Source organism: Rhinopithecus bieti, unplaced genomic scaffold, assembly GCF_001698545.2.
Source record: "Rhinopithecus bieti isolate Rb0 unplaced genomic scaffold, ASM169854v2 scaffold_315, whole genome shotgun sequence".
Lineage (NCBI taxonomy): Eukaryota > Metazoa > Chordata > Mammalia > Primates > Cercopithecidae > Rhinopithecus > Rhinopithecus bieti.
In genome coordinates this window covers 5,821,573-5,841,815 of record NW_016803481.1, presented here as the reverse complement: position 1 = coordinate 5,841,815, position 20,243 = coordinate 5,821,573, and the positions used below count along the sequence as shown (strand labels likewise).

The window sequence follows — 20,243 nt, the reverse complement described above, 5'->3', positions numbered from 1 at the left end:
AATGTAAATTAGTTCAACAATTGTGGAAGACAGTGAGGCAATTTCTCAAGGATCTTGAACCAGAAATACCATTTGATCCAGCAATCCTGTTACTGGGCATATACCTAAAGGAATGTAAATCATTCTATTATAAAGATACAGATATATGTATGTTTATTGCAGCACTATTCACAACAGCAAAAACATGGAATCAACCCAAATGCCCATTAATAGTAGACTGGATAAAGAAAATGTGGGACATATACACCAATGAATACTATGCAGCAATAAAAAGGAATGAGATCATGTCCTTTGCAGGGAAATGGGTGGAGCTGGAAGCCATTATCCTCAGCAAACTAACACAGGAACAGAACCAAACACTGTATGTTCTCACTCATAAGTGGGAGCTAAACAATCAGAACACATAGGCACAGGGAGCTGAACAACACACACTGGAGCCTGTCGGCGGGGCAGGGAGGGAGAGCATCAGGATAAATAGCTAATGCATGTGGGGCTGTGGGACTTAATACTTAGGTGACGGGTTGATAGGTGCAGCAGACCACCATGGCACATATTTACCTATGTAACAAACATGCACATCCTGCACATGTACCCTGCAACTTAAATTAAAAAAAAAGTTTCTCATTCATATAAATTGATGGTTAGTAATTACTATTCAAAGTATTTTAAGCTCTTGAATATAATAAATATCCAGAGAACACAGCATTACAATTATGTTCATGATACCTATTTTTAAAAATAGATCTCCATCCTGAATTCCAAACATGTTTTTTCTAATTAATTACTGAATATTCTGCCTGAATGTAACATGTCCCAAACTAAACTTACGCATTTTTCCCCCTTACCTGCTCTCTTGTGTGAATCTCCACTCTAAGGGAACAAGGCAATTATCTAACTCAGATTCCTACACAAAGATCAGGGAATTAAGCCATAAGCAAACGTTGGCATCTCTACTGCCTAAATATTTCCCTAACCTGAGCACCGACCTCCATTTTCCCTGCTTTCTCACTGACCCCATTGTTTTTTGGATGTGTTTTTTCAGCTTCTGAATTGGTCTCTCTTCTTCCATTCTGTATTTCTGTCTCTGGATAAATTTTAGAAATGTGCTGAAGTTCCACCAAGGGTGTTCCATTGTACTTGAAATAAGCCACTTACAGGCTCAACATTCTTACCCCCTTTCCCCACATCTCCCACTGACTCTTCTCCTTCAGTCGCTCCAGTCACCTAGATTCGCTTTTTGTTCTTGGACATGTTGAGTGTGCTTCAGCCACCACCTTTTGGATTTTCTGTTCCCTCTACCTGAAATGCTCTTCCCTCATGTTTTTTCATGTTCAGGTTCTCATCATTTAGAGCCCACATCTGTTACCTTCCAAAAGAAGAATAAGGAGCCCCAGCTCTCCTTCCTTCCTACCCCTTCTTGTTGGTCTTTAAGATAAAGCAATTAAAAATATTCATCTTCCTCACTATATCTCTGAGCCATCTGAGAAAGCAGGCAAGGAAAATAAAGACTAAAATAGCCCCCTTGTAATTGTTAATGCTGGATGTGACCAAAATGTAGTTTATAACTTTGGACTAGCATGTTTGCTAGCACTAGTCCCCAAAATTCAGTGGGCTCATCTACCTTTCCCAGGAAGTTCATGGGGCTGACTCTGTTCCACATGAGGACAGCTCTTCACTGCCCCCCTGGACACTTAAGAATGGAGAAGCAGAACATACATGTGCTCCCAAGGGAAGGAGAAGAGGAAGAAGCCAGGTAGATGGGTCCCTCTACTTGCCTTGGCAATATAAGGCAAGGGTCAGAAGGGGGCTAGGAAGTTATGCTACTGGGTAGTCTTCCCATGGCAGGAAACAGTGGGAATGAGCAATGGATGTTTGTTCAGAACTTGTCACCTAGTTTTATTTTTTTCATAGCATTGATCTTGCGCATGTTCCCATTCCAACTAGATTCTAATCTCCAAGCACCAAGCATGTATACATTTTTCTCTCTGTGTTCAAAGCCTAATCCCTAAAACCTATCCCAGTAGTTGGCACATAGTAGACACTACATAAATATTTAATGAATAAACCCTTTTAAAATTTTAGCACCCCCATAGCTAATAACTGTATCTCTCCAATATACTTAAAGAATATTTCTCAAACCTCTCCCCTTCTTTCCATCCCTATTGTTTCTGCTTAAATTCAGACTCCTGCTTTCTTTCATTTTCACTTACAACTGGTTTCTTTTCTCTGATGTAATCAGGCTTTAGAGTCCTTCTCTACACTGCTGCCAATGTAATTGTTCTAAAATTTAAATCTGATTTTACACCATTCCATACTTCCTTTTGCAGCACTCATACATTGTAGTATTATTTCTTTCTGAAATACTATCCTAAATGTATTTATATTTTTATACACATATGCATAGATACATACAATTATATGTGGCGATGGACCACCATCATACGGGCAATCCATTGATGAATGAAATGTCATTTATGTGGCACATACCTGTATATAATAGAAAGAGGGTTTAATCCAGGAGGCAGAGGTTACAGTGAGCTGAGATCACGCCAATGCACTCCAGCCTGGGCAACAGAGCGAGACCATCTCAAAAAGAAAAAGAGAGTTTATATATATTTATGTGTGCATATGTGTGTATATTTATGTGTGTGTACATATACACACATAAATGTATCTAGTTATGTACCACATAAATGACATTTCAGTCATTGATGGATTGCACATATGATGTGGTCCTATAAGATTACAACATTGTATATCATTTCTACACTTAGATATTATTTAGTTTTGTGATACTTACCATTGTATTACAACTGCCTACAGTATACAGTACAGTAACATGCTACACAGGTTTGTAGCCTAGGAGGAATAGGCTACACCATACAGCCTAGGTGTGTGGTAGTCTATAACATCTAGGTTTGTGTAAGTATACTGTAACACAAACCAACAAAATCATCTAATGACACATTTCTCAGACTGTATCCCCATTAAGTGATCCATGACTGTGCACGTGTGTATAATCAGTCAATAGTAATGATACATATATATACATGCATTATTCCTGTGTATAATTTATTATACACATATAGAACATTGTTAAATGTTTTAGCACGGGTTTTGAGTGCTACCTTATGCTTTTTTCTCATTCTACTGTACTCCTCTTCATGTATTATATGTTTTTTCACTCATGTGGCTCTTCTTTCTGCCATTTATATTTTATATTCTGGCAAAGAGTTTGACAAGTCATGACAATTAAAGATGTCAATGATAATGCTGTATTTATCCCAAAGAAACAAAGGGGAAAATTAAACTGACTGTCCAAATTCGACTTTTATGCTTGCTTAATACATCTTTGATGAAATAACCACGGAAGCAGAAAATAAAATTCATTTAGAGATTGGTATAAATTCTTTGACAGTAAAGGGAATTATAAATTTAACTCTGGGCTATGAAGAATGATAAAAAATTATGAGAATGATAATTGGAACAAACTGTGATCAAAGGCATGTAATGACTACAAGAGAATTGAAAAGACATGAAGAACAAGTGCCAATTTAAAATGCCACATGGATCAGCGGGCAGACTGTCATCGTTCACCATTTCCAGTGCACTCCCCTCCTCAAGAGGCAAGCAGGAAAGTTATACTCTTTCTCATTCGATCCCATCAGTGGTGCCCATTCACCAAAGGGTCAAAGTCAAGCATGAACTCTTAACACTTAGCAGGGTATCTTCCCATTTTCCCAGGCATTCTTTGCTCCAGCAGTTCCAAACACTACCAGCCATAAACTGATGTGCTATAATATATCGTCCTTACTTATTCTCATAATTAATTCTTTTTTTCCAACTTTTATTTTGGATTCAAGGAGGTACATATCCATTTGTTACATGGATATATTGTGTGATGCTGAGGTTTGGGATACAAATAATCCCACCACTAGGTACTCAGCGTAGTATGCAACAGCTAGGTTTTCAGCCTTTTCCCCTCTTCCCTCCCTTCTCCAGCCGTCCCCAGTGTCTATTATTATCATCTTTATGTCCGTGAGTACCCAACGTTTAGCTCCCATGTATAATTGAGAACATGCAGTATTTGATTTTCTCCTTCTGCATTAATTCGCTTAGGATAATGGCCTCTAGGTGATCCATGTTGCTGCAAAGAACACAATTTAATTCTTTCTTGTAGCTGCATGGTATTCCATGGTATGTATGTACCACATTTTATTCATCCATTCCACCATTGATGGGCACCTAGCTTTATTCCATGTCAATTCTCTTGTGGATAGTACTATGATGAACATACGAGTGTATGTGTCTTCTTGGTAGAATAATTTTTCTTTTGCTATATATCCAGTAAAGGGATTGTTGGGTCAAATGACAGTTCTATTCTAATTTCTTTGAGAAATCTCCAAACTGCTTTCCAGACTGGCTGAACTAATTTACATTTCTACCAACATTGCCTGAGTGTTTCCTTTTCTCTGCAGCCTCACCAGCGTTTGTTATTTTTTGACTTTTTAATAATAGCAATTTTGGCTGGTGTGAGATGGTATCTCATTTTTTTAAATTTGTAGTCTGATAATTAGTTATGTTGGGCACTTTTTCACATCTTTGTTAACTGCTTGTATGTCTTCTTTGGAGAAATGTCTGCTCATTTGACTTTTTTGTTTGTTTGTTTTGAGACAGAGTCTTGCTCTGTGACCCAGGCAGGAGTGCAGTGGTGCAATCTTGGTTCACTGCAACCTCCTCCTCTGGGTTCAAGTGATTCTCCTGCCTCAGCCTCCCAAGTAGCTGAGACTACAGGTGCCTACCACACGTGGCTAATTTTTTGTATTTTTAATAGAGATGAGGTTTCACCATGTTGGCCAGGCTGGTCTTGAACCTCTGACTTCAGGTGTTCCACTCGCCTCAGCCTCCCAGAGTGCTAGGATTACAGGCATGAGCCACTGCACCTGGTCTTTTGCCCATTTTTTTCAATGAGGCTATTTGTTTCTTGCTTGTTCAATTGTTTAAGTTCCTTATAGAATCTGGATATTAGACTTTTGTCAGCTGTGTAGTTTGCTCATATTTTCACCCGTTACACAAGTTGTTGGTTTGCTCTGCTGATAGTTTTTTTTTTTTTTTTTTTTTTTTTTTTTTTTTTTTTTTTTTTTTTTTTTTTTGCTGTACAGAAGCTCTTTAATTTAATTAGGTCCCACTTGTCCATTTTTGTTTTCATTACCATTGCTTTTAAGGACTTAAGTCATAACTTGTTTCCTAGGGCCAATGTCCAGAATGTCATTTCCTAGGTTTTCTTCTAGGATTGTCATAGTTTGAGGTCTTACATTTAAATCTTTAATCCATCTTGAGTTAATTTTTGTCTATTGTGTAAGGTAGGGGTCCAGTTTTATTCTTCTGCATATGGCTAGCTAGCTATCCCAGCACCATTTATGAAATAGGGACCCCTTTTCCCAGGACTCCTGCCTCCAGAATGCACTCCGTCCCATTTGGTGTAGACCTCTGACTTCTTTTGATAAATCTATTGTAACACTAAACACTTTGTGATATTGTGATCATTTAGAGATGGTACTCACTTTGTGCAATTTTATGGTAATTGAACTTATCTTTCTCAGATTGTGAACATCTCAATGAAAGTGATTGTGTTGTTTGTTTGTTTGAGACAGTGTCTCGCTCTGCTGCCCAGGCTGGAGTGTGGTAGTGCAATCTCAGCTCGCTGCAGCCTGTGCCTCCTGGGTTCAAGCAATCAATCAATTCTCCTACCTCAGCCTCCTGAGTAACTGGGATTACAGGTGCCCATCACCACACCCAGTTAATTTTTTAATTTTTAGTAGAGGTGGGATTTCACCATGTTGGGCAGGCTGGTCTCAAATTTTGATCTCAGGTAATCTGTCAGCCTCAGCCTCCCAAAGTGCTGGGATTACAGACGTGAGCCACCACACCCGGCCATGATTGTGTTTTTTCAACTGCAATCTCAGTGTCTCACACATCATAGCTATAAGTAAAATTACATTGAATTAATGGAGGAAAAACATGGAATAATTAAAAAGTTGAAGTGTCCTTTCTGTTCCCTGGGAAAGACAAAGCAATGGAACTTGGGTTGAAAAGGCAAGAAATTCGTGAATCGCAATCCTGATGGTTAAAATGCTCAATAACTAGACCCAAAAATTCCCTTGTGTTTTTTAGTTGATGACTTTATGATCATTTGGAGACATCAATCATCACTGCAATCCCTGTAGTATGAGAATGTGTTTCAGAATCTGTAAAATGATGCATGATTTTAGTGGACTAGGACAACGTTTTGTGGTAATAACTGATCCTGTTATTTCTATTCCTTAGGAATTTCATAGTTATTTTTATTCTCCCAGAATCCTATCAATAGAAATAAGACTGGGAGTATAAGTCAGCTAAGCCAAGGGAAAGCGTTAGAGTATATGACTAAGAGCCCAGACAACACATAGTTCAGATTCCACTTCTACCACTTACTGGATAGGTGACTTTATCTGCTTAATCTTCTTAATCTATACAATGAGGACAACTGAGTCTTAATCATTTGAATTTTGCCTTTAAAACCTCAATTTTTCACCTGCAAAATGAATGTAAATGCATAATGTGTATCATAAGGACTAATAAAATAACAAGTACAGTAGATTTAGGAGAGTACCTGTATTAGTCCATTTTCATACTATTACAAAGAAATATCCGAGACAGGGTAACTTATAAAGATAAAGAGGTTTCATGCACTCACAGTTTCACATGGCAGGGGAAGCCTCACACTCATGATAGAAGGTGAAGGAGGAACAAAGACACATCTTACATGGAGGCAGACAGAGAGAGCCTGAGTGGGGGAACTGCCCTTTATAAAATCATTGGATCTTATGAGACTTATTCACTATCACAAGTGCAGTGTGGGAAAAGCCCGCCCCTTGATTCAATTATTTCCCACTGGGTCCCTCCCACAACACACGGGGATTATGGGAGCTACAATTCAGGATGAGATTTGGGTGGGGACACAACCAAACCCTATCAATACCTAAAACTTAATAAGCAGCTCAACTGATATTAGTTATTTTATTGGTTATAAGTATAATTTTTGGACATGCCCAGTTTAGCCTTACTACCACCAGTGACAGATCCTAAAACTGTATCATTTGGGTCTTGAATCCTTTTTCCACACTCCTGTTGTCAATTATGATACAAATGCCCCAGGGATCTAAAATTCTTGTGCTTATATTGTCAGACATTCTTATTTCAGGATAGTTCAAGCTTCCTGAGAGTACCCTTGTGTGAGAATAGAACATAAAGGAAAAGAGAATGCTATATAGTAATTAGGTTGAATTAGGAATTGCTTTACATAACCACATTATGTATGTGGGGGAAAAATAACATTCTTAATAACATTTTTCCTACAATTACACATATGTAAAATATATTTAAACATATATATTTGTATATTGTATCCATATATCCATAATGTAAATCAATGTCTGGCATATTTTTCAAGACTCATTAATGCCATTGCCTGTTTCCTTGTAGCTTATCTGGCTATAGTAATATGTTGGAAATGTATTACTTTGGAGTGGGAAGTATGGAGAAGGAGAGCGAAATAATTGTTCATATCAAGGAATCTTAGAGCCAGGAGGCAGCCCGCACTTCCTCCTGCTGTCCCATTGTTGCAGGACCACAGCTTCGAGGTTGTGCAACACCTTTAGTAAACACTTCCTGAATCAGAGTCAAGAATGAACCAGGGAGTTTCATTCTGTCTCACTGGAGAGGCAGGGACAGACCCAGCAGTGCCCATCTGAGCGAGAAGAGCAGACACTGTGCTCCTGGAATCACCCAGCATGTTGCAAGGTCTCCTGACAGTCGGTCTCCTCCTCTCTCCTGTTTCAGGTATGTGTTTAGCTCTTTTTCAGGTTCTGTTGAATGCATTAGCGAACTTTTCATCATCTCCTAATAGTTTTATTGTATAAACTATTTTGACTTTTTTTTTCTTTTTCTTTTTTCCCATCCAATTTTACTAACTAGTTGGGCTGGTTTTAACCTTTTGTTTGTGGGCTGTGAGTGATATAAAGACAACGTTAAAAAAAGGCAACAAGGGGTCTTGAACCAATATGTATGCATCTCATCTGAGAATATATAGAAATAAAAGGGACAATTTCATACAGCACAATTTAAATAATGAATATGAGTTTTGGCTGAAAAAGTGAAATTAATAAAACCCAGCTTGTCATTTAAAGAATGGTAAAGATGTGGCAGATTTGGCTATTTATTACTGTGTACAAGGCTTAGGAAAATACCTGCTATTATTATGGGAGCCAGTTTGGCTCTTTCTGCTTGCGTGTATATTTTTGTATTTATTCATTATTAGTAATAATAAATGTGACTAACTGGAAATAATTAACTATTTTTTTAAATTTATAAGGTATTGTGTTATTAACAAAACAATATTGCTATTAAGCTTAACTTGATAATTTTTTTATTTTGCTGGTTATATCAAACATTTAAAATTTGAAAGGAGAAAATACTACCTTCCCAACAAGAAATTATGTCTAGCAAGTCTCTCAATTTCTGGTAAATTCTCTAATTAGATTTTGGTTAAATTAGATTGGGTATCATGATTCTTCAGCTTGTTTCTATTTCCAGAGCTTATTTAACTCAGCACGTAAACTGCAGTGCCTCAAATTCCTCCCCAGTAAACCTGTTTGTGGGTCTCAGGATGTTTGCTGGGACCTGGGGATGGGAACAGATTATCGACTAGAGGTATGGGGCTTAGGGAGGGAAAACTTTCCCTTGTCCATGCACCCTCTTAGTAATTTGTTGCCAAAAATGATTTTCCTCCTTCTTACTTGTTTTTGGTTTGTTTTCAAGACTTATAAAATTTCATCTAACCTAATATCTTTAATTATCTGATTATTTTCCATGTCTGTATATTTTGCTTCTATATATTTTGTTTGTACTCACTTTTAATATGTACCTATATCTGAACTGAACCTTTTACCACTGTGCAGTGATCCTCTTCATCTCTAATGCCATTTGCTTTGATATCTATTTTGTCTTATGTGAACGTGTTACACCAGCTTTCTTTTGGTAAAATGAGCCTGAAATATTAAAAAAAATTAAAACTGATGCCAGGCATTTAATATTGACCTGAAATTCCTACTTTTTGAGTCAAACTTAATAGAAATATTTTTTCTCTCCATTCTCCAAGAATGCTATCACCAACAGCTTTTTGGGAACCCGCTCTTAGCTGAAATACAAGAACTGCTTGGGCACTAGCTTTGTGGAAGAGCATAAAGATCAAGCTGGGCCGGGCGCGGCGGCTCAAGCCTGTAATCCCAGCACTTTGGGAGGCCGAGACGGGCAGATCACGAGGTCAGGAGATCGAGACCATCCTGGTTAACACGGTGAAACCCCGTCTCTACTAAAATACAAAAAAATTAGCCGGGCGTGGTGGCGGACACCTGTAGTCCCAGCTACTCAGGAGGCTGAGGCAGGAGAATGGCGTGAACCCGGGAGGTGGAGCTTGCAGTGAGCTGAGATCCTGCCACTGCACTCCAGCCTGGGCGACAGAGCGAGACTCCGTCTCCAAAAAAAAAAAAAAAAAAATCAAGCTGGATCCATTAACAGATTTGCATGGCTAACACTGGGTCCCATGCACATTACAGCCCTTTTGTGCAACTGGGCACACCAATAGGTTCTGCTGCCCTGACGGTGCCTGTACAACATGGCACCAAGAGACGCAGCTTCCTCTGATGTCACGCCTAGAAGTGTGACGCCACCCCTCCTTTAGCTTCCAGCTTGTATTTTTAAGGGTGTCTTTTTTTGCCACTGAACTATCCCTGTTATGATTCCCATTTGGGTGGCCTTTCTAGTCAGAATCTAAGAAGTAAAGCAATTTTCATTTCCCACCTCTTCCTCTTTGTTCTCTGCCCCTATCATCAAAGCAATAAACAAATGCCCCTCTGACCACGACTTCTGCCCAGTTCCCAGACGGTTGACATAAAAGAAGGAGATGTAAAATAAGGCCGGTTGTGTGTAGTGAACTTCACAATCCCCTGAGAAAAAATGACTTATGGGATTTCATCCTGCAAAAAGGAAAAACAAATATTTAAAAGGATGTGACAGGTGTTTGCAGGGTGAAGATGTAAATGAGTGCATCAATAAAGGAGAAAAGTCTTTACCTTATTACAGTAGAATACCTGGGGGTACAGCAATTTTGAAATTATTTTATTTCAAACTACCAGTTATTCCTTGCCTTTATAAGGTGACTAGAAGACTGAAAAGGATATATACAATTTAATCAAAATAGCCAAAATAATAGACCTAATTGAAATGCAGTTTTTTTCCTTTTGTTTGTACTCACTTTTAATGCATGAAGTTTAAAACCACAAGATGGATTGAGGAGATACAGAGAATCCCAGAACGTAAGTCAATATCCTTGTGTAAACCCTAATTCAGCATTTAATGTGATGTGTTCAGTTTGGAAAGAAGACATTTCTTTGAACAGTTTCAAACACATTTGAACAAAAATGAAAATGTCGATATTACATACTAATGTTCCTGTTTCCGAAATGACCCCAAACACATGAACAAATAATGAAGCAATCCAGACTAATGTTGATCATATTAATGTTGTTAATGATCTTTGGTTTTTCTAAAACTCAAAACAGTCAAAAATAATTATCCAATCTAAACCAAAATAACAGTTTTCTTTTTCCTGATCTGGTTTTGCTATTCAAGACTAATCCAACATGTGAGTTCTGTGGGAGAGAGAAGGCAAGTATTAAAATGAATTAATAGAAACATATTGTGTTACACCTTGGATTTATGTAATCCCTGGATGGCAGTTGGTTTTGTTTGTTCCTCAGGCTTCAAAATAATTAACATGATGCTAATTATTTTAACTGGGGATGAGACTGCACCATCTCCATTAAACTTGAAGGCAGATGAGCTAAACAATATTTAGGTCTGTTACATCCCTATAATGGCGGTGTAATTTCTTGTATTCCAGATCCCATTATTTCAGGGACTTCTAGGTTTCCAGAAAATGAGAGCCTTTAAGAGAAATTCTACTTGGTTTCTTCAGAGAATATAAGGAGTGGCAAGAGTTTGGAAGGAGCTGGAATTCCATTCACTTCAAACTGAAGAGATTGAGAGGTTGCCGAAGACTTTTAAAATGCTGTGGGATTTTTTTTTTGTTGTTGATTTTGTTTTGCTTTGCTTTGTCTTTGATTTCCATTTGGAAGTGTTCATCCACCAAAAAGTTAGTAAGAAATTTCATAACTAACTTACGTATTTTGAGCCCATAGTTAAGAGCTAGTTTGCAATTTCTGATTTCATGAAACATTAGGATTCAGATACTAACTAGAAGCATAGAGGTCAGTGTGCATGTGAGAGAAAATTTGTGTTGGCTAGATGGGCCTGTTTTCCTTCTCACCATTTCTGAATGGTGTTGAGAAGGAAACTCACTTCATTTTCTGCTTTTATACAAAAAATCAGGAACACAACTATTATTTTATTCCACGAAGGCAGCTTGGACTAGTATTTCCTGTTAGAATCATGTGTGTTCTAATATAGCATTTAAAAAGATTTGTGTTGGCTGCAACATTGGTGAAATTTGGCTTCGCTAACTCTATCTTTAACAAGACTACTCGCATTGATTAGCTACTGTAATCTACCAGGCGGCATGTTGGTGCCTTATGGTGTGCTTGTTTTGTGTCCCTAAATTAAGGAGGCAACAGGGAATTGTGTCAATACCATCAGTTAATTTCTGGCAGGAGTAATTTTCTTACCTCTTGGCATCTTACAGTTTCAAAATAATTACAATAATTAGAAAAATTTTAACTCAGAAAAAGAATCATCAATTTAATATTTTTTTAGGTTTTTGAACTTGTTTCAAAATTTTTTTATAATTGATGTTATTCTTTTCCTTTACCAAAAGTTAATTTAATAGAAATCAAAGATGCCCAGGGATTACCTCTGTGAGAGCAAGAAATGAGGAACTGAAGAACCTCGTGATGTTGTTCTTGAAGTGTGACAATGTAATGAGGCTTATTTTATCACAATGGATCACAATTCAGCTATCCTAATGATCACTGACTCTTCAAAGAGGTTATGAGGGATTCTGTATTTATTTGCATAAATCATAAACCACTTGAACTAGCTTTAGAAACTGTTTATTCGGCCTCCTTTTTTCAAACTATTTAAAGACTCAAACCAAATAAAAAAATAAGGTACTGTCAGTGTCACGCCTTTAAGTAATTTTGATATTTTTTAGAGTAACTTTTAAGCCACTGAGAGAAAAGATAGTTCATTACTTTAACACTCTTTTTGACTCAAAGAGTTCTTAGCTGGTTTAAACCCTTTTCTGTTCTTCAAAGTTGAATATAAGTGACTCTTCAGTCATTAAATGAAATAAAGCCATTCTCAAATGATTAAAATAATAACACTAGTTTTGAAAGTGTATGCTTTAGTTTCTGAAAACTTTAAACAATGTTTTGCTCTGTGGTAAATGACTGGAGTAAGAGCACAGTCCTCCTAGGTAAGCAATAAGTAATACTTAAGTGCTTCAGTTATGTTTGTTAAAAGATCAACCACAGTAACATAAATGTATCTCACCATAGAACTTTAAGATTTGAGTACTCTGAGCTAGGATTACCTTTAGAGACCCTCCTAGTCCTTACTCAAAGAAGAGAACAAAACCTTTTCAGTTCCAGTCTTAGAAAGTTGTAGAGTTAGGCCCCATTCTGCTACTGAAGTCTACATTTTGGTTAAACCTGTAGCCACCTTTAGCAGTTAAGGAGCAGGTCTGTTGACTTCATGCAGAACAGAGACTAAACCACATGGGCAAATCAAAAAGAAATTAGAAAATCTAATGTTAGCTTTGACAAAATTGAATCTCTCTCTAAAACGAGTTCTAGGCCGGGTGCCGTGGCTCATGCCTATAATCCCAGCAGTTTGGGAGGCCAAGCCAGGAGAACTGCTACAGCCTGGGAGTTCAAGACCAGCCTGGGCAACATAGCGAGACCTCTTCTCTAATAGAAAAAAAAAAAAAAATAGCCAGGCATGGTGGTGCACACCTGCAGTCCCAGCTACTCTGGAGACTGAGGTGGAAGGATGGCTTGAGCCCAGGAGGTTGAGGCTGCAGTGAGTCGTGTTTGTGCCACTGCACTCCAGCTTGGTGACAGAGTAAGACTTTGTCTCAACAAAATAAAAAAAAAAAAAAAAAAAAAAAAAAAAAAAAAAAAGACTTCTCAAGACAACATGGAGAGGAGCATTTAAGATGCAGACAGGTTGGATCAAATCACTTTTCAGTTCTCTTTCAGTATGACTTGCAGGCTCAAAAAAGTCCTTCCAGGCCAGTGATTCTGTTTGAATTATCTGCTTCTCTAATTTTCATTTTTAAAATGTTTTGTATGCAAAAAATGAAGGTTTTTCTGCATTGCTTTTGCCAGCTCATTCTATGAACCTAGTATTGGAGTCTTTTCTTACTGTGACACAGTTTTATTTCACTAGTATAAAACATTGCTGTTTTCAAATCCAAGAAAATAGAATAAAATTGTGTACATTAGTTATTTTTTTCTAACCTTGTATAGTTTCCAGTGCTTTAATGCAATTTTTCTGGGACTGATTAGCTTCTCAGAGGATTACTTTCGCTTCTGTCTTCACTTTTTTGTTTTTGGCTGGACTGTTGCTATTTCCCTGCACTGCAGGGATCAAAGATAATGAGAAGTGGCAAAATCCAAAAGAAATACTTTCTCTAAATGCAGTAACACTTGTAAACTTTTGATTGGGGACATATCTGAAGATATAGGTTAAAGTAAAACGTTAAGAGGAAAGAGTAGCCTTCTGAGGTTGTCACTCTCTGCTGGTGTCAGCCCATTAATAACTCTGACATTCGTCACTTCAGGCTTCTGTGTGTGGTATCATTCATTGGGAATGCAGTAAGGATGGCCATTACTGACCAGCCTACTTCAGTTCTACCTGGATGAGTCTTTTTCTTTTTTCTCAGTAAGTGCTATCAAAGAACTCCCTGGGGTGAAGAAGTATGAAGTGGTTTATCCTATAAGACTTCATCCACTACGTAAAAGAGAGGTCAAAGAGCCAGAGCAACAGGTACAGCTTTTGATTTATCAAAGAATCTTGATTTGAGATATATATATATGTATATATATACACACACATATATACGTATATACACATATGTATACATATATGTGTATATATATAGCTATGATGAGAGATAGATGAGATTTATAAGTGTGTGTTTATATATGTGCATGTGTGTGTGTGTGCCTGTGTGTGTCAAGTGGAATTTGTGATGTTTTCAGCAATTACACCTTGGAGTTAAATAACAATGATTATATTTGTATTTCTTTTTGACCTTTAAAAAATCTTTACTATAACCCAAAGTTATATTATTAACCTCATTCTACAAATCAAGTTTCTGAGAAGTGAAAGAAACTGTCCAAGGTAACAAAGAGAGCAAATTTAAATTTTTTTGAGACGGAGTCTCGTCCTGTCGCCCAGGCTGCAGTGCAGTGGCGCGATCTCGGCTCACTGCAAGCTCCGCCTCCCGGGTTCACGCCATTCTCCTGCCTCAGCCTTGAGTAGCTGGGACTACAGTGGCCCGCCACCATGCCCGGCTAATTTTTTTATATTTTTAGTTGAGATGAGGTTTCACTCTATTAGCCAGGATGGTCTCGATCTCCTGACCTTGTGATTCGCCCGCCTCAGCCTCCCAAAGTTCTGGGAATACAGGCGTGAGCTAACGCCTGCCCGTAAATTTAATATTTTATGATGATTTATTCTATGTACTTCCAAAGAAAATTGGATGCTATCTATCTATCTATCTATCTATCTATCTATCTATCTATCCATCCATCCATCCATCCATCCATCCATCCATCCTTCTAAACACAACTATGACAATTGAAACAGAAATAGGAAACAAAATACAGCAGGTGAATGCATGTATACACGCACATTAACATAGCATTTATCTGTCTTTTCTGAACAGACTCTTTTTAATGTTTGTACATTTCTTACTGCAAATGAGACAACATATTCTCAGTCAACATTCACTCCATAAACATTTATTAATTCTAAGAAAAGCTAAAACATGATGATTCATTCAATTATAACAATGTTATAATTACCTGCACTCTTAAGTCTTCTTCTGGGAGCCAGGAAGATACAGATAAATGGGACACAAATAATAGTTTACAGAAATCCTCTGAAATCCAGCACACTCAGTGCACATATTCCCTCACTGTATGCGATTTTCCATAGCATTTCTTCTAAAGCAAATTTATGACAACAGAACCTGTATTTGACCCCATTTCCTAAAATAATTATCAACCAAATGGTTTCACTAACTTCAGATGGAACCCAAATGCATTGGATTCCCCTTCAATATGACTTTCTTCAAGTGCCTTGTAAGAGTTTCTTTAAAATGTCAGACACCTTTTTTCCTGTAGTGCATTATGCTTATTATCTGGTTGACAAAGTAATCTGTACACGAAACCCCCATGACATGCGATTTACCCATATAACAAACTGGCACAGGTATCCCCTGAATCTAAAATAAAAGTTGGAAAAAATATAATGATTTTTAATATATTTTCATATTTAGTCCTTTCAACAACCATATAATGTAAGTGTATTTTTACAGTATTTTATTTCTAAGTGGAGAGGTAGGGGCTCAGAAAATTTAAGTACCCTGCCTAGGAGCACGTAGCCTATACGTTTTAGAGCTTGGATTCAAACCTGTTTGACTCCAAATGACAACTTTATGTGTTAGTATTATTTGTGGCTGCCTATCCAAGCAGCCAAATTGATTTAATATGTGGGAGAGTCTGTATGTTCTCCTGAGAGCCTCTGGCATCAATAGAGGCTTTCTGACCATTAAGGTAGCTCAGGTTCTGTTACACTGAAGTCTAAGAGTCAGTCTGTAACCCTGAGACACTGACCAGTTTGCTGTATCATTTACTGTTAAAAATAAGAGACTCATCAGCTGAATTTTTTTCTAATAACTTTTTATCTTTTTTAAAATTCTATTTTAAGTTCTGGTATACATGTGCAGGATGTGCAGGTTTGTTCCACAGATAAACGTGTGCCATGGTGGTTTGCTGCATCAATCAACCCATCACCTAGGTATGAAGCCCAGCATGCATTAGCTATTTTTCCTGATGCTTTCCCTTACCCCGCCCCCTACCACACCTCAGAGTGTGTTGTTCCCCTCCCTGTGTCCATGTGTTCTCATTGTTCAGCTCTGAATTGTAAGTGAGAACATGCAGTGTTTGGTTTTCTGTTCCTGCGTTAGTGGTTTTCTGTTCCTGCGTTAGTTCGCTGTGGATAATGGCTTCCGACTCCATTCATGTGCCTGCAAAGGACACGATCCTGTTCCTTTTTATGGTTGCATAGTATTCCGTGGTGTATATGTACCACATTTTCTGTATCCAGTCTCTCACTGATGCGCATTTGGGTTGATTCCACATCATTGTTATTGTGAATAGTACTGCAGTTAACATGTGCATGCATGTATCTTTGTAATAGAATGATTTATATTCCTTTGGGTATATACCCAGTAATGGGATTGCTGGGTCAAGTGGTATTTCTGGTTCTAGGTCTTTGAGGAATTGCCACACTGTCTTCCACAATGATTGAACTAATTTACATTCCCATCAACAGTGTCAAAGCATTCCTATTTCTTCACAGCCTTGCCAGCATCTATTGTTTCTTGACTTTTTAATAATCACCATTCTAACTGGTGTGAGATGGTATCTCGTTGTGGTTTTGATTTGCATTTCTCTAATGATCAGTAATATTGAGTTTTTTTCATATGTTTGTTAGCTGCATGAATGTCTTCTTTTGAGAAGTGTCTGTTCATGTCCTTTGCCCACTTTTTAACAGGGTTGTTTTTCCTGTAAATTTAAGTTCCTTGTAGATTCTGAATATTTTACCTTTCTCAGATCGATAGATTGTAAAAATTTTCTCTCATTCTGCAGGTTGTCTGTTCACTCTGATGATGATTTCTTTTGCTGTATAGAAGCTCTTTAGTTTTATTAGATCCTGTTTGTCAATGTTTGCTTTTGTTGCAATTGCTTTTGACAATTTGTCATGAAATTTTTGCCTGTGCTTATGTCGTGAATGGTATTGCCTAGATTTTCTTCTAGGGTTTACATTTAAGTTTTTAATCTATCTTGAGTTAATTTTTGTATAAGGTGGAACAAAGGGGTCCAGTTTCAATTTTCTGCATGTGGCTAGCCAGTTCTCCCAGCACCATTTATTAAATATGAAATCTTTTTTCCCATTGCTTGTTTTTGTAAGGTTTGTCAAAGATCAGAGGATTATAGATGTGTGGTCTTATTTCTGACCTCTCTATTCAATTCCATTGGTCTATGTGTCTGTTTTGTACCAGTACCATGCTGTTTTAGTTACTGTAGCCTTGTAGTATACCTTGAAATCTGGTAGTATAATGCCTCCCAGCTTTGTTCTTTTTGCTTAAGATTGTCTTGGCTATACAGGCTCTTTTGTGGTTCCATATGAATTTTAAAGTAATTTTTTTCTAATTCTCTGAAGGCTGTCAATGGTAGTTTAAGGGGAATAGCGTTGATTCTCTAAATTACTATGGGTAGTATGGCTATTTTCACAGTATTGATTCTTCGTATCCATGAACATGGAATGTTTTTCCATTTGTTTGCATCCTTTCTGATTTCCTTAAGCAGTTGTTTGTGTTCTCCTCGAAGAGGTCCTTTACTTCTCTTGTTAGCCACCAGCTCGAATTTCACAAGTTCACCTGTATTTTCTGTGTTATCAACCTTTTGCTACTAAACCAGTGATTAATTGTGTCCTTGTGGAAATTTATACTAATTATCTACTCTTTATGTGTTTTTGACTCACAGTAAACAATGCTTCCGAGAAAAGCCAACATTTACTTACACACGCACACACATGCACACACACCAAACACCCTTTTTACACTGAACATTTTGAGGAAAATTTAAACACAGGTGAACTGTTTTTAACCAGAGCTGTAAAATGATTTCCTCACAACTGAAAAAATAAATTTGAGCTTTGAATAATATATTTTGATTAACAAAAGCCATAGACTAGTTACTGGCTCATACTAGATGAAAATATTAATTTTGCAATGATTGACTAGGTAGATGAGGTTGATATAATGTGCTTGATATTTATTGTGGTTATATTACTTATCTAGTCCATTACTAGGTTAAATGGCTACATGAACCTTACATTTTCCTGATCCATAGTGCAAGTATATAGGATCTGAATTCAGAGGATTAGTTTGTGTTCACCTGTAAATTTTGTCCATTCTCTATAAATTTAGACAAACATAAACGTTAGGTTTCTTGTCTTAAAGTAGAGATGATCTTGATAATACTTATACAAATATTTTGGGATAATGTATATGAAAAGCGAGGAAGGATCCAAATTTTAACTCCCTATTCGAGAATATGCTATGGCCTCGGTGCATTGGCTCACGCCTGTAATCCCAGCACTTTGGGAGATTGAGGCGAGTGGATCACCCGAGGTCAGGAGTTCACGAGCAACCTGGCCAATGTTGTAAAACCCGTTTCTACTAAAAATACAAAAAATTAGCTAGGTGTGATGGTGGGCACCTCTAATTCCAACTACTCAGAAGGCTGAGGCAGGAGACTCATTGGAACCCAGGAGGCAGAGGTTGCAGTGAGCTGACATCATGCCATCGCACTCCAACCTCCAACTCTATCTCAAAAAGAAAAAAAGAAAGAGAGAGAGAGAGAGAGAGAGATAAATTATGTATTATGTTATGGCGCTGCCCTGTGTAGACCATCGTATTCCATTTCTTATGACTGATTTTCAGTTTTTGTGGCTTCATGTCCCAGTTAATAAACCTTTATTTTAAAATTCTTCTTTTCGACATAAACTGTCAGCCTTGGTTTGCTTTTCTTAATAATATGCTTGTTTCTACTTCTATGCTTTCTTTAATGGATTTCTTGCTACTTAAAATACTCTTTCTACATTTAGAGTCCCTCCCATTTAGGGGACTCTACATTTAGTGTCTCTTAGAGTCTTTGTCAAGCCAACTTGCCATATTCCTATATACTCGAATACGTCCCTATCCTGAAATTGTGCATCAGTCACAGTAAGTATTATAAAGTTTAGCTACTGATTTTAAAAAGAAATGTGTTTGTAGCGATGGTGTGTTCACAAGTGTGCGTGTGTGTGCATAAGTGTGTGTGTGTGCATGTGTTTCTATGAGAGCAAGTGTAACCTTCACTTCTGGTTTGAAACTGTCCAGGTAAACTGTTTTAAAGGTTTTTTTTTTTCCTTTAAATATGTCTATCCCATGTCTCTACTCCTCCTTCACCCTCATCTGCCAATCCTTGTCCTGGAACATAAATACTTGTTTCATAAATACATGTGGGTCCAAATAAATACTTGCAAAGCACATTAATTTTTATCTCTAAAGGAAATAAGATTATTAAAATAAATACCATAGATAATTGAAGAAAAACTACCTAAATAATTAGAACCTTTTAATGTTTCTTCAAAAGGAAAAACTTTTATTTTTTTAGTTTCATCTGTTACATTTCCAAGTTCTCTCCTGCTCCCTGTGGTTGTAGAGAATAGAAGAGAATATATTATCAGGCCTGATGAATATAATGGAATAAGCACGGAATGCTTCCACAGCATCTCAGAAATAAATATAACTCTCCCATGTTTACTTTTTAATATCTCAGGTGTCAGGTGACACCTTTGAATTATCCCACAATAACCAGGTGGCTAAACCATTAGCAGTAACTTTTGTTAGGGTTTAATTCCAGCTGTTCACAGGAAGATATCAAACGTCACATGATAGGGTTGCCAGATGAAATACAGAGTACCAGTTAAGTTTGAATTTCAGACAAACAGTCAAAATCTTTTTGTATAAATATGTCCTACACCACTTTGGGAGGCCAAGGCAGGCAGATCACAAGGTCAGGAGTTCGAGATTAGTCTGACCAACAAGGTAAAACCCCGACTCTACTGAAAATACACACAAAAAATTAGCTGGGTGTGGTGGTGCACACCTGTAATCCCAGCTTCTCAGGAGGCTGAGGCAGGAGAATTACTTGAACCCCGGGAGGCAGAGGTTGCAGTGAGCTGAGATCATGCCACTGCACTGCAGCCTGGGTGACAGAGTGAGTGTCTCTCTCTCTCTCTCTCTCTCTCTCTCTCTCTCTCTATATATATATATATATATA

At 37.5% G+C, this 20,243-nt stretch overlaps 1 protein-coding gene across 2 annotated transcripts in view; it reads left to right on the top strand.

Moving 5' to 3' along the window:
* Positions 1–7,725: 7,725 nt before the first annotated feature.
* The window catches only part of ADAM28 (ADAM metallopeptidase domain 28), a 72,461-nt gene continuing 59,943 nt past the window's right edge, over positions 7,726–20,243 (top strand). Inside the window, exons 1-2 of one of the 2 annotated variants that reach the window (XM_017885579.1) lie at positions 7,726–7,881; positions 14,003–14,106. The gene's annotated coding sequence lies outside the window, so the exon portion shown is untranslated. The remainder of the gene's footprint in view (positions 7,882–14,002; positions 14,107–20,243) is intronic. The other variant, XM_017885573.1, reaches the window with a different exon arrangement.